General features: G+C 44.4%; 1 protein-coding gene and 1 long non-coding RNA gene across 6 annotated transcripts in view; one reads left to right on the top strand and one right to left on the bottom strand.

Annotated features, from left to right (window-relative positions):
• The window catches only part of LOC138261605 (zinc finger protein 605-like), a 396,374-nt gene that overhangs the window by 44,436 nt on the left and 337,028 nt on the right, over positions 1–14,910 (top strand). The window lies entirely within an intron of this gene.
• Positions 1–14,910, bottom strand: part of LOC138260768 (uncharacterized) — a 34,118-nt gene that overhangs the window by 13,779 nt on the left and 5,429 nt on the right. Inside the window, exon 2 of the long non-coding RNA XR_011198975.1 lies at positions 12,281–12,495. This is a non-coding gene — a long non-coding RNA (uncharacterized lncRNA). The remainder of the gene's footprint in view (positions 1–12,280; positions 12,496–14,910) is intronic.

Raw genomic sequence — 14,910 nt, 5'->3', positions numbered from 1 at the left:
ACTTTGTACCTCTTGGACATGTTATTTAGGCCCCTGACATTCCATGTGATTATCTTGTATTCTGTGGTCATAGTTTAGGGAGGGGTGTGGAGGCGGTCCGCTAACACCGCTCTATTACTACTACTGGACAAACCTACTGAGTCTCTTAATCTAAGGTGTGAACCATTTGGGCTGCGAGATAGATGTGCCTGATAAACCCTGAAGACAACATAACTAAAATCAAACCCCCTTTGTAACTCCCTCTCCCCAGGACCGGTACCTACAACTCTCCCCGTCCAAACCATTACAACTATTGTAATCCTAATTATCAACCTATTGGAGGGAGGCGTGCCAGAGACCAAGAGGCAGCGTCCCGGACTCTCCCCCAGGCCCGATTATATGTAATGTGCTGGTTAAGAAATGACATCTAGGTTCCTATAGTTCTATATTTACGGTTGGGTCTTATCAATGTCCCTAAACAGATTGAGGTTCCCCCACAATTGTCCGCTCACTTGCCAACTTGTTCTTTTAGCGAGGTCAGATAATCTCGTCCGCCGTTCCTGGGGTGATCAAAGGCAAGCTGACAAGAGTGTCCTGGGAGGATATTGAGGACTGTTCGCAGTTTGAGTCAACGTCTGATGTAGCATCTGGGGTCCGGCGTGTGTGGAAGTCTCCCCCGCTTAATGCTGCTGCTGTTTCCACTGCATCACGCATCTCCTGTTGTGATTGACGTTTCGATGGAGCCGCTTCTGTGGTCTTTTTCCGGGATCTGCTACGTTTCTTCCCGGGGTTTCGGAATGTCCGGTCGCGGGTTGCTCTGCAGTGGATGTTCAGCGATTCAAGCCATTCCATCGCCAGCTGAGGTGTGAGAAAAAAGTGGGTTCTGTTATCGTATTCCACTCGGAGCTTTGCCGGAAAGAGCATGGCATATTTTATACCATGCTCACGCATGGCTCGTTTTACTGCGATGTAGGATGCCCTTTGCGCCTGTGTTTCTCTCGTAAAGTCTGGGAATATCATAACCTTTTGGCCATCCAATTGAATCTCACCTAGCTGGCGGGATTGTGACAGTACGTAGTCTCTATCTTTGTGGTGGAGTAATCTAGCGATTATTGGCCGTGGCCTGACTCCTGGTGGGGGTGGTCCGCCAGGGATCCTGTGGGCACGTTCCACCGCAAAGAATGGTGAGAAGCCCTCTGATGCTATCGTGTCTCTGAGCCACTGTTCTAGGAATACTTCTATATTAGCTGCGGAGGCCTCCGCCCCCTCCGGAACCCCCACTAATCTGATGTTGTTCCATCGGGCTCGGTTTTCTGCATCCTCCGCCCTTGCCTCCAATGTTTTCAGCTGGGTGGTCAGGTCTTTAATTTCTGAGGATGAGCCTTTGTGCCCCGCTAACACTCCTGTCAACGTGGTCTCGTGCAAATCCACTGTTTCCTTTAATTTACGGTGGTCGTCTTGCAAAAGGGAAAGATCTGTGGTGAGGTTATCGATTTTACGCTCAAGCGCTTCCCGGGAATCTTTAATAGCCAGTAGCACAGTGTCCAGAGTTGTTTCTTGTTGTTCGTGCCCCGTTTGCGATTCTCTGGCGGGCGTTGGGGGTGGATTCTCAGTGTGCGGGGAGTCCCCCGCTGGTGATTTGTCTTGTTTTTTTGGTTTTACCATTGTAACAGGTCTCAGACGCTTCTCTTCACTTTTTGAGATCTTAGGTTGTTATTATGGCAGTATCTAAGCTTTGGGCCTGGATTGTGGCCCGAGGGCGCTGCCCTACACTGTATTCGCTGATGTTCCGTACTGTTGCTCTCGTCGTTAGTGGCAAAAGTGTCTGAGTCCTTTGCGCTCTTCAATGGATCGAGGGCCGCGGCTGTAGCTGGTTTCCTGCTCCGTCGCGGCCGCCATTTTATGTCGTGGCAGCCGCGAACTTGTCAGGGGTAGTTTTTTTGGGGAGATCTCTGCCCCAAAGTGGAGCGCCGCGGTTCCTACTTGTGCTGTATATTCTCCGATCGCTTCTCTTCAATTTTTAAAACCTCCGGTCGTTATTATGGCAAGATTTAAGCTTCGGCCCTGGATTGTGGCTTGAGGGCGCCACCTTACTCGCATTCGCTGATGTTCCGCTTCGTAATGTTGTTCTCGCCGTTGGTGGTGAAGGTGTCTGAGCCCCTTGTGAGGGTCCCCACCTCCATGAGACCCTCGTGTCCTCACAACCGAGGGCCGCGGCCGCAGCGAGCTCTCTTTTCTGTCGCGGCTGCTATTTTGGGTTGCGGCAGCCGCGAAGTTTTCGGGGGGAGCTTTCCGGGTGATCTCTGCTCCAGGGTGGGGCGCCGAGGTTCCTACTTGTGCTGTATATTCTCCGATTGCTTCTCTTCAATCCCCAAGACCTCCGGTCGTCACTATGGCAGGTTTTAAACTTCGGCCTGGATTGTGGCCTAGAGGCCCCACGCTATGCCGCTTTCGCTGATGTTCCGCTTCATACTGTTGCTCTCGCCAAAGGTGTCTGAGTCCCTCGTACCCTCCAACGAATTATGTGGGGGCCCTCACCCCCACGGGACCTTCGTACCTTCTCAGCCGCGGACTGCGGCTGCAGCGGGTTCACTGCTCTGTCGCGGCCGTTATTTTAGGTCATGGCAGCCGCGGAGTTGTCGGGGGGAGTTTTCTTGGTAAACTCTGCCCCAAAATGTATCGCCTCGGTCTCTACTCGTGCTGTATATTCTCCGATCACTTCTCTTCAACTTTTAAGACCTCCGGTCGTTATTATGGCATGATTTAAGCTTCGGGCCTGGATTGTGGTCCGAGAGCGCCGCAATACGCGTGCAGCTCCATTGGTCCCAGGCTACGCCCCCATTTACTCGTCAAGGATAATAAGGGCAATGCTCGAAATCTTGCATATATAGGCTTTTGCCCAATAGGTTTGGTATAATATCTAGATATGGCTCATACTGCGGGAACTTAAAAATTAAGAAAGCAATCCGTCAAACTACCATAGGAATTACAAGTTATATGATTGGCCCTAATATAGGACCAATAGGTTGTCTTCAGGACATTTTTGTGGCGTCTTTCTAAATTATGAGGGTTTTCCCAGTAATCAGCCAAACCCAGTATTCCAAACCAATAGGAAACATGTCTGATCCAGGGAATTGATTTTACATTCTGTCTTTTTAACAGGTTGACTAATGATGCTTTGTAAGAGATCAGTTCAGGGGTGGTCCATATCCTTATCCCAAAATTTAGGGGTCTCAAAATAATTAAGTCTGCTACACGTTTCAGCCCTAAATCTAAAAAGAGAGGGGTCAAAGGTATGCTACGCGGGCATGCTATCAGGGCCCTAGCAAATGCATTCTTTCCCACAGTTATTTTGGTGCAAGTATTGGATCCCCATATTTCTGCACCATATAGAGCTTCCCCCTGAGCCTTGGCTATATAACTTTTAATTGCTGGAAGGACTGCTTTATTAGAGGCGGCTCTGTGTTGCAGGAGCCCCAAGCTCTTTGAAATCTGATCCTCCGAAGATAATTTGCTGGATAGTCTAACGCCTAGATAATCTATAGAATTAACCTTATTTAATGGGACTCCATCAATAGCAATGGAGCAGCTTTTACTAGGCCCAGTGTGAAACACCATTAGTTTAGTTTTGTTAACCTTGACCCTCCAGTCCATGTTCTCTGCAGAAAAGATTAAATCTATCTACCAAAATTTGTAGCCCCATTGAGGATTTTGAGATAAGCAACAAGTCATCTGCAAATAGAAGAATGGGAATGTTTTGAGCATCAAGAGAGGGAGCATCATTTTGGCAATGGGTCATGTACTTCACTACCTCATTAATAAATAGAGTAAAAGGTAACAGAGCTAGCACACAACCTTGGCAAACTCCCCTCTCAGTTGGAATCTGCTATGTCAGTTCGCCATGGTGCCCCCATCTCACTTGCGCATAGGTATTTTCATGGAGTCTTATTAACAAGTGCAATAATTCGACTGGGACTCCCAATTTTCCCAACACTTCCCACAGCTTAGCTCTAGGAACCAAGTCAATTGCAGATCTCAAATCCATAAACACTACATACAAACGCTGCTTGGCAAGGGCAACATATTTCCAATACAGTACTGCCAACCTGAAGACCTGGTCCACTGTACTGTTTTTTTGTCGGAAATCTGATGATCCTCGACCCAATTGATTAACCTCTGCAGAAGTTGTTTTGCAAAAATCTTTTGCAAGTTGTCTATGAGGCTAATAGGCCTATAATTGATCAGGAGGTTTACATTGCCCTTTTTGTAGATAGGTATGATTTCTGCTGCCTTCCAGGTCTCGGGAATTAGTCCCCCTGCAGCTATACTATTTGAAATTGTGTTTATGCACCATGACCATAGATTTGGTTCTGATCTATAGAGATCTCCTGGAAGCTTATTGGGACCTGGTGCTTTACCTGGTTTTAGAGAATTCACAGCTTCCCGCAGCCTCTTCCAGAGAGAAAAAATACAGTTGTTTGAATCACAGTCACCACCCCCTAAATAGGGGCAGGCTTGGACTAGAATCTAAACTCGTTGAGCAGGGATATAACCCAGAAACTTTGATAGAGTCTACTGGGAGAGCATAAAGACTAGTAAAATGCTCCACCCATCTTTCTGGTTGGCTATGAATGGCAGGAGATGTCCTGTCTCCTGACTGCCTTTTGGTCAGGAGTTCCCAGAAGAGCTTGTTGTCATTTGCTCTTGTGGATTCTAAGAGTTCCTGCCACATAAAATCTTCCCCCTTTTTTTTTTTGCCTGGGTTGTGATTCCTTTATAATTACGTCTTGCTTGCTGAATCTCCCCCTGAGAGACGCTAACAAGTGCATCTTTTAACCCGATCTTGGCTCTTGAACAAGATTCATCAAAACAACCACAGCGTCCCTTGTCCTTTCCATGCGACCCAAAACTCCTTTCTTTATAAAAGAACTTCTGTAATTGTTTGGTCAGATTAACATGGATGTCAAGAATCGGAATGTTATCTACAGCCTGATTCTCGTATACTGCCAAATTATCTATAAAGGCCTGGTAGATTCCTCTAATCACAGGACGGTTGGTCATCACTTTGGGCCATGTGACCTTAGTAAAATTACTGGTCCATCGGTTTTTAGGATATTAGAAGTTCTCCTAAACTTCTCCCCCGACAATGTGAGTAGCAGGGGGAAGTGATCACTCCCACTTCTGGCTTCCACTTTCATATCCCTTAAATGTGTCCGTAACCTAACATCCACCAAAAAAGAATCAATGGTACTTATAGACATGCCCCGTTTAAAGGTCGGGGCAAGGTTTAAATCAGATAGTGTCCTACCATTGCAAGCCCTTAATCCAAATTTTAAGCAAAGGGAGGCAAGCTGTGTGGCCACACAAGGACGTGTGCTAAGCCGAGAACTGTTTAGTTGGGGTCCCGCGTGGGGCGCGCCTCTTTTATGCTGGCTGAGGCAGGTGGGTGGGCTGGGGGAGAGCGTCCTGTTCCCCCGGCAACTTCGTTTGTTTGTTCCGCATCCCGCGAGGGGCGCACCTCTTTTATGCTGGCTGAGGCAGGTGGGCGGGCTGCGGGAGAGCGTCCTGTTCCCCCGGCAACTTCGTTTTTTCCGCATCCCGCGCCTCTTTTATGCTGGCTGAGGCAGGTGGGCGGGCTAGGGGAGAGCTTTCTGTTCCCCCGGCAACTTCCTTTGTTTGTTCCGCGTCCCGCGAAGGGCGCGCCTCTTTTATGCTGGCTGGAGGAGAGCGTCCTGTTCCCCCGGCAACTTTGTTTGTTTGTTCTGCGTCCCGCAAGGGGCACGCCTCTTTTATGCTGGCTGAGGCAGGTGGGCGGGCTGGGGAAGAGCGTCCTGTTACCCCGGCAACTTCGTTTGCTTGTTTTGTTGTATAAGTAGTATCAAAACCCTATACAGCTCAGCATCCAATAGGAAAAACTATATGAAAGTGAATGGTATTACTAATGTAAACATTAGAATTAAAATCAGTGTTGAGAGTTTAAAAGATCTGTTAAGCAACTTTGCTTTACAGAGAGAAGACTAACAACTTCTTGCCATAACGTGTTATGTTTGATAAATGGTTCTTTCTCTTGGAAGACAGTATACAGAATTTTTTTATGCATACTGTAGTAGTAGTAGTAGTAGTAGTTTAGTAGTTAATTAAGACCATAAACATACCCAATTCAGCAATCATATAATCTTAAATTCATCTACAGGACTAAAAGTTGCTAAATTAGACATGTTTGTCAACAATCATGAAACCTTACTCTTGTATGAAGACTAAAATATAGCAAAATTAAACAATGTGAGATCATTAAGCCAAGCCTATTTCAACCTGGCTAAGCACAGCAGGCTGTACCGAATGTGCAATGTGCAAACATGGTGGCGGCAAAGCATGCAGCAATTGTAACCAGCAGCTACCCTGGGTTAGTAGGGCCATATAACATACTCAAAAAACAAAACAAAAAAAGATTGTAAATGAGACTGACCGGAGCTAAACCATAAACACAGACAATTCAGCAATCAGAAAATCTTACAATCATGTACAGTACTATAAACTACAAAATTAGACATGCACGTTCAGCAGTCATGAAATCTTAATTTAGTCTTCAGGCTTACAAAAATAGCAAAACTAAACAATATGAGATCAGTAAGCCAAGCCTATTTCAACCTGGCTAAATCACAGCAAGTCGTGCGGAAGGTGCATTGTGCAAACATGGGGGTCAAAGCATGCAGTAGTTGTAACCAGCAACTACCCTGGGATAGTAGGGCCACATAACATACAAAAAAAAAAACATAAATGAGAATGACCGGAGCTAAACAGGTCAAAATGGTTGTGATAGGGAACAGTATTCCTCGTGCCCTTCCACTAGCAGCCTGCCCAGTTGAGTGGTCCACAGCAACATCGGGATAAGGGTTGGTGATTCTCCTGATTGTCCCTTAGCAGTCCATGGTAAAAATAAAAGCCTTCTAGAGTCCCATTGGCAGGTGTCCTACTCCAAACCATAGGTAATGCGTTTATCTGCTTGTTAAAAATTCCTAAAAACTGCACTAGCCAAATTTTCAACATGAGGTTTTGTGGGTTTAGGGCCTTGATAGCTGCTGAGCTGGAGGTTCTTACTCCCAAGGCTAAAAACTATTTGCAGAACAAGGTCCTTCAATGTACTAGTAAGTTAGGACATAAACAAAGCATGTGCATAAATGTTTCATTCGACTTATGGCACAGGAAGCACAATTTGTCCTCCAATTGAACAAAATGAGACTAAATCGCATTTTCATGAGTTCCTTCATACTGGTCAATGAAAAAGCTTCCTCGAAGTAGGGTTGTTCCTCAAAGGTTTCATACAAGTTGATCACCAGCCACCCATATGCTCACTTTGCTAATAGTTTATCTGTCAGGCAGCTTTTCTGCTGGATGCATTTGTTCATGATTTTCTTGAAGATGGCATCACTTATGTTCAGTTGCCATAAGTCTGCCAGACCAAGATTCTCCATATTGTTCTGTACATGCTGGCAATGTGACTTGTCCCCCTTTGAAGGTTAATTTCCACCTAGGCAAGATGGGCCAGTGTATCTTTGGGAGCTCTCTTTAAACAACAGCACCTAACAAAAGTACATTGTCTGCCTAGTGATTGTTTTACATGAGAGAGCTCCAGTCTTACTTGGGCAGGGGAGATGGACTTTGGTAGCTGAAAAACCTGTGTGTATGTTCATAATATGAGCTTCTCCAAGATGGCGGCATCCTCCCCTAACATTATCTCCCCGCCTTAAAGTATGATGGGGATCAATTTTGATTTTATTACCGTGATCCATGCCTTTAAATTATGCCCCCACTGATTTTTCCTTAAATTAGAGAAAGCAAAGTTTAGCACATCTGTTTTTGCTATGTTGGCCTTTTTTGTGTGTGCAAAGGACCCCCTTGAGTCTAGTTTGAATTGTAAATACATGTATGATGTATCATCGATTGTGGACCCAATGAGATGCCATTTCCCATGTTAGGAAATCTGGTGGTTTAAAGATATGACTTTTATCTTTTTAAGATTGATTTCCAGCTGGTTGTTGGCTGACTACACTGCAAGCCTATTGATCAGTCTTTGTAGACCTGCTAAGGTGTTTCTTCACAAGAGAAGATCATCAGAGTACAGAATGTTACACATCTATTGACCACCAAGTCTCTGTGCATACAACACCACTTCGGCAAAGAATTGTGGTAAATCTGAGATAAACAAGTTGAACAGATATGATGTTAATGCACATCCCTGCTTTAGCCCTAGAGCTGTGCTAACTTCTCTGGACAGACGCTTGTCATACCCTACCTTGATCTTCATGCAGGCTCTTGTATATAGCAGCTGAATTGCCCTCAGACAGGATACCCCAATGTTGTAACATTTCCCAGAGCTGATCACTGGGGAAGCAGTCAAAGACTGTCTTAAAGTCCACAAAGCATAAGAATAGTTGTGTGAGGATATCACTCGTCCTGTTCATGATGAGGCCCATGGCCATCAGATTGGAAAGAGTCCTTTTGTTTTTTAGTGAACCCAGTTTGCTTCATCAGCAGCCTTCTGGTCTCCATCACCCACTCCAAAAGATCTTGCAGGAGTAAGGTTGAGAAATATTTGAAGTTCACATTTAGCAGAACTATCAGTCAGTAATTACTTGGAGACGCAGCTCTCCCACCTTTAAAAATGGGATGTATAACTGACCCTCTCCAGCTTTTTGGGATGCTTTTGGTCAGGAGTATATGATTGAACATTGAGGTCCGAAAACATGCCGAGGTCATATTGTTTTCTTTCAAGAGGGCTGGTGGTAATCCATTGGGGCAAGCCACACAGTTGGTACGCAAGTTCTTGGTAATTTTCACCAGCGTCGCAGTTGTGTATTTTAAAATGACTGAATCAGAATTGCTGTTATTTTCAATATGTGCAATAACAAGTAAGCCTTTGCAGAGTCCCGGGGCAGAAGAAGCATCTGTGCTTCCCTTATAATGCACTCTTAAGAAGTTCACCCATTCTTCCTTGTTTATACTAGCATTATTTGCTGCCCTGGGGCCCTTATTCAGCACGTTAAGTAGCTTCCAAAATTTCCTTTGGTCATTTTGTTTAGAGGAGTATAGAAGCTTGGCCAATAGTGCTTCGGATTTTCCTGTCTTGTACAGCCAGGCCTCTCTTTTTAGTCTTCTACGATCATGTCAAAGGCATCTAATAAGGCAGATGGTGTTTAGCCTGATGATGTTCCAGTTGTACCTAATACTTATGCCGTTGTGTGAGCTGGTGGCTGGATACCTTGCCATTAAACATTCCAAATGGTGTTCTCAGGCATTTTTTGGGTTCTGCTCATTGGCTGAAGGTGCCTTCAAAATTCCCACCACCTCACATGCAGGTCTTGACGCGTTTTAGATTCTCGGTATGAGCATCTACCCGCACTATCCGGGCGCAGCCCAGACCCATTGTATTGGCACTGAACCAGATGTTTTGTGGATGGTGATAACTCTCTCAGGTTTCTGATCGAATTTAAAGTCAATTACCCTGCTAAACAAATTGGCCCTTACCATGGTGTAATCAAGGTGGGAGATCACCTTGTCCGAGGACCTTGTTCAGGATGGTGGGATATCTCCTGGGAGGTGGTCATTTAACATTATCAACCTGGCTGGATCATAGGACTTTGCAATTATTTCCCAAGATTGCCTTATCTTCTGTACGGGGAATGGCGTAAGGCAGGCAAGGCAAGTAGAATTTCATCAACGTCCTAAGTTGTATCTTGGAAGAGGTTTAGGTTGAAGTCTCCGGTAATTACCAGATTTGCCATCTGCAGATCACCTTTCCACTTCAAGAGCATGTTGATCAGTTTTTCAACTGTCTTTTCTTTCAGGTTAATATAAATATTAACCATGACCATTGAGGTGGTCTGCTGCTTATCCCGTTCTTCTAGGCGAAGCACCAGTAACCATAGCTCATTAATATCTAGAATAGTGACCTTTGCAGTCAGTTTGGAGTTCACATATGTCGTTAGCCCACCTTTTACTCTTCTATTGGTGCTACGTTTTCATGCCAGCCTGTTAAATTCAATGAACCCAATCAAGGGAATGCTGGATTGTGCCCATGCCTCTTGTGCGGCTATGATATCAAATTTATTGAAGTATTCTGACTGAGGCCTCCATTCCCTCGGGCATAATCACAAAGAGTTGACAACCCAAGTGTATAATAGCTGCCAAAATGAGGTCTGGCCTCCATAATGGTGCCTCTATTAGGAATGGATAATACAGAATATAGGATCAAAACCAGCCATTCTAACATGACAAATTCATCCAAGACCTACAAGATGCAGCACAGTGTTTCATTTAAGAACTGTACTTGAGCCACTGCATAAGTTCTGCATCACCCTTTCTACCCCATTTTATGCTGATGCAGAAAGCTCTGGTCTTTAAGGTTAATTTCCAGTAAAGATGAAGTAGTGGGGAGGCACACTGAGATAGTGTAGGGGCTTTGTCCTACTTTAGGGACATAGGTATTCAAGTACCTCCGCAGCATCAAAACATGCTGTCTGAGATAATGACAGCTTCTCAAGTCTGATAGGGTATGTGAAGTCCAGGACCATGGTAGCTGTGCTTCCATATTCAGCAGTGGTGAATATGTTGGTGAGCCCTTCCTTAACTCAAGTGTGTTCAAGGATGACTTTGCATCTCCTTAAAGGGTGTTGGTTTTTATGTTTGGTTAGGAGGGCAGTGTAATCCTGTGGTGTTTTTGCAGCAGATGTTGTTTGTGACTAGCCCGCCCCCCATCACTTTGAATCTTTGTTTGGCTGTTTACAATGCTGTGGGAGCAGTGTGTTGTACAATGGTCTCCATCTTGTGTACATAGTGGATTATGGCCTGTATCTGTAGGGCATGCAGTGTCTGAGATCGGATCGTGTTTTACTGTAACTTGTTTTTGGGTGTTGCCAATAGGCACATTTAGACCTGTTGTCTGAATTGGCAATACTTGATGGGTTTTTGGTCACCCATTGCTTACTATTGGTTGGCTTTTTTGTTAGTCTAGTTTTCTTGCTTCCTATTCACTAACTTTTCTTCCTGTTTTTTTTCTCTCCCCTGGAACAATTCTCCTTTACCATCCTTTTGATTGGGTGACTTCTATCCTCCCAAACACACACTTACCCTCACAAAGAGCTTTTCTGCTTTCCTGCTCCAAAAGGCCCTGCTTTAAAGATTCTTCTCAGGCAATACTCACAGAATCTGGAATGTCCTTCACTTCATATCAAAAGTGCGTCCTTTCAGAGTTTTATTGTACGTCTAAAGGAACTGATCCTTTGTAAACATATATATTTGGATGCTTAATCACATGACTTCTGTTCAAGTTATCTGTGCAGCTGCTTCCCCTCCCACCTCCATCTCTTGGGTGGGCGTCGTTTAAGAAATTGGATTAATATTTGAGGAGGGTGACTACTCACCTCACGGAATAATCAATACCCTTGCCAGGGTGAACCTTTAAAGTTCCTAAAATTAAACTGAGTTCAAGCCGCTGGTGGCAATGGCACAGAGCAGAAAGGTTTAGCTTGGGGCAGACCGTAAAGTATTTGTGCACTACCAAAACAGTAACCAAGTCGAAAAGCAAAGTAATAGAAATCACAAAATGAATTAAAAACAGAGCAAAATTTTATAAGCAAAATTACATAAAATGACAAATTCAAATAAGGAAGCTGGAGGTATTTTAATTATTAAAGTTTTACGTCAAATAACGCCAAGAAGCATAAAGTGCAAGTGATAGTCAATGGTTGCGGTAGACTAGAATCTAGGTGCAATTTGATGCTGACTGCAATGGAGAGTGGGTCGACTGCACCAAACAGGTTCTTCCTGGTCAAAGATGTAACTTTTTTTATATTGTCCTCATCCACCTTTCTTTTCTTTAACTCCGGCCTCAAAACCGTCCGACCAACAAATAGCCATATTTTCTATCTCTACCGGGCTTGTTTGACTTATAGGCCTGATTAAAAAAAAAATCAGAACATGAACATTTTCCAACTGGTCCCTGGTTCAAGGTTTGGTGTAATCCTAGGACACGGATAGTATTTGAAACAGCAGCACTCCCCTCCAACCAGTCAGCAAATGCCCGCCAAAATATTGGCCTTCTTAGAGACCTTAGTGAGTTATCCATGCTCCACACCTGCTTCACTGAACGCAAGTAATGGACCCAGGTTGGAGCATCTTTTGATATCCATTTCTTATATATCTCCCTTCTTGGCAAAAAAATCAGGTAAAACATCAACATTGCACTTTTTATATTGAGCTTCAGTGGAGGGACTTCTTTGCCAAATATAAGTGCAAGGCCTACCGTGATTTCTGCATGGAGTATCTGGCTGATTACCTTCTCCCAAAAGGGCTGAATCTCCGTACATTCCATAAAGATGTGTATGTTGTCCGCCCTTTCCAAGCCTCATTTCTTACAGCACACCTGACTTGATTTTCCCAGTTTTGATAGCTTGTCCGGGGACCAGAAGGCTCTATGTAGAGAGAGTAGGTGATTCCTTCTCAGATAGACCGGTTTAACTGTAGAACAAAGTAAACACATAGATACTTGCCATAAGTCCTGTGTCTGAGGTGTGGCAAGCATCTTCCCTAGAGCTCCTCTGAAAGAGTGAAGTTCCCATTCATACTGTCCCAAATTAGTCAGTACCAACTGGAGCCCTCACTTGTTTTTCCTCTTCCTGTTCAAATCAATTCATCGAGTTCGGGCGAACTTCCTGCCTCTGGTTGCAGGCCCACTGCTTGATCTGCAAGACTTAAAAAAATTAAATACCACTCCGGGATCCCTTTGAGAACCTTCTTCTATTGTAAGTTTTCCATCCTGCACCAGCTGCCCCCACCTCTCTGAACCTGCTTCCCTAATAGGAATTGCTAATGTATCCTTCAGACATTCTGGCATAACAGGGGTGTCCCAAGTCAGTGAATATTTGCTGTAATAAGGCAACTTTGTAGCTCTTAGAGTGTGCGCCTATACATAAGTCTTAGCTTGAAGCACTTTTAACTTCACCTTTTTATAAAAATTCATGTCTCTAAACTTGTATACAATGTGAGATTTGCCACCCCTTACATAGTTCAACATAGCCTCCTACAGGCTCCCACTTGCTACTGTTTCTTTTAATAAACACTTTTTTCAGTTGGAAGGCCCAAGCATATGCCTGGAAGTCCTGCAGTTGAAACCCTCCCTTTTTTCTTCTCTTTTGTAATTTCTTCCCTGAAATATGCTGTCTGTTGGATGCCCAGATGAAGGTGCTAATACTGCTCAAAACCTCCCAAGTCATTCTTTCTATTTTTTGAAACTCTTTTTTAAGAATTTCAATAAAAATAAAATTGAAAATTGGTGACGTGAAATAGAAGCATAGCCAATGGCGATACAGTGGCAGTACATTTCAGATAATCAATTAACTTTGCTCCACGTCCCGCATTCTCTCTCCCCCGCCTCCCTTCCCAGCAACCTCAGCTTCAATGTTAAGGTCCATCCGCCCAGTCTCCTGCATGTAGAATATCAGCCAATACTGGGGTACATAAAAATCGCCAATGCTCATTCCATTTCCCCCAAACTTTGTTCCATTTATGTGACAACCCCTACTTTCAAAGACTGTCTTCTCTGCCTGCATACACTAGTCCATATCCCTCTGCCATTCACCTAAGCGTGGTAGTCCATCATCACCCCAGAATTTGTCTATGTTGCTCTTGGCCACCATCAGACCCAGGGTCACCCGCAATGTGTCAGTGTGGGTAAGATCTGTGTTGCCTTAAATATTCAAAAGGCACCACTTGGCTCTTGGCTCCACCACACACACTCTCCATGCAATGTACTACTTTGTTCCAGTAATTCTGCAGCATTGGGCAGTCCCAGATCATATGGTTGAGTGTACCTATTTCTACACATTGCTTGGGGCAAAAGACTGTATCCAGTCTGCCCATTTTCAACATTGTATAGTAGCTTCTGTGAAGTATCTTCAGCTGTACCAAACAGAAGTGTACTCATGTGGAAAAAACAGGGCTTCAGGCTGTTTGTCATCCTCTCTACCACCCAAGTCCCCCCCCCATGCCTCCCTCAATCAGGTTAGAGTATCAGGGAAGTTGTGTAACAGTTTTTGGTAAGTGAGGGAGATTGTCTTCCTGGGCAGGTAATCATCTTGTAGCCTGTCCTTGAGGTGATATGATTCTGGGGGATCCTCCCCCATAGGTATCGACTCATAGAGAGCGTGGTGTATCTGCAAATATCTGTACTGCTCTGACAGCTAGCTGATAGTCAGATCGTAGTTCTGAGAAAGGGAGTACTCCCCCATTTTTCCAAAGGTACCCTACTTTGGATAGGTCTGTGAGATCCCATTTATCGAACCCCTTTTGATGGGCCAGGCTCTCCAGGCATGCTGTCCCCCACCGGGGTGTACTCTAAGCCATTCTTTCTTAAACACTAAAGGAATTGCAACAAAGACAAAAGTGCATTTCAGCAGAATGTCCATCTTGATTGAATTTACCCTGCCAAAAATCATTAAGGGTAGATGAAACCAGCTGGCCAAAAGTGATTGTACTTCTTTAATCATATTCGTAAAGCTAATCCTCAAATTTAAACCATATTTTGCACAATTTTAATGCAAAGAACTAATTTCCCTTTTTACACCAGAGTTGGGTTCCCCCATGTTCCAAGTCATAATCTCAGTTTCGGAGGGGTTAACGTCATAACCAGATACTGTCCCAAAATCCCGCACCACTCCTCCTGTAAGTGGTAATGCTTCTTGTATATTAGCTATGTGTACCATCAAGTCATCCACATCCCACTTCTCAAACTTGAAAGGGACAATCTTCTTCTCCGCCCTGAATTTCTGTGCCAGTTCTCAAATGTATAGATTGAAAAACAATAGAGATAATGGACAACCCTGTCTCGTCCCCCTCTGCATTTCACACTCTGCCGAGGTACCACCATTAATTAAA

This window comes from Pleurodeles waltl, chromosome 10, assembly GCF_031143425.1.
Source record: "Pleurodeles waltl isolate 20211129_DDA chromosome 10, aPleWal1.hap1.20221129, whole genome shotgun sequence".
Lineage (NCBI taxonomy): Eukaryota > Metazoa > Chordata > Amphibia > Caudata > Salamandridae > Pleurodeles > Pleurodeles waltl.
The sequence above is the reverse complement of the archived record's forward strand: the minus strand, read 5'-3'. Positions and strand labels throughout refer to the sequence as shown.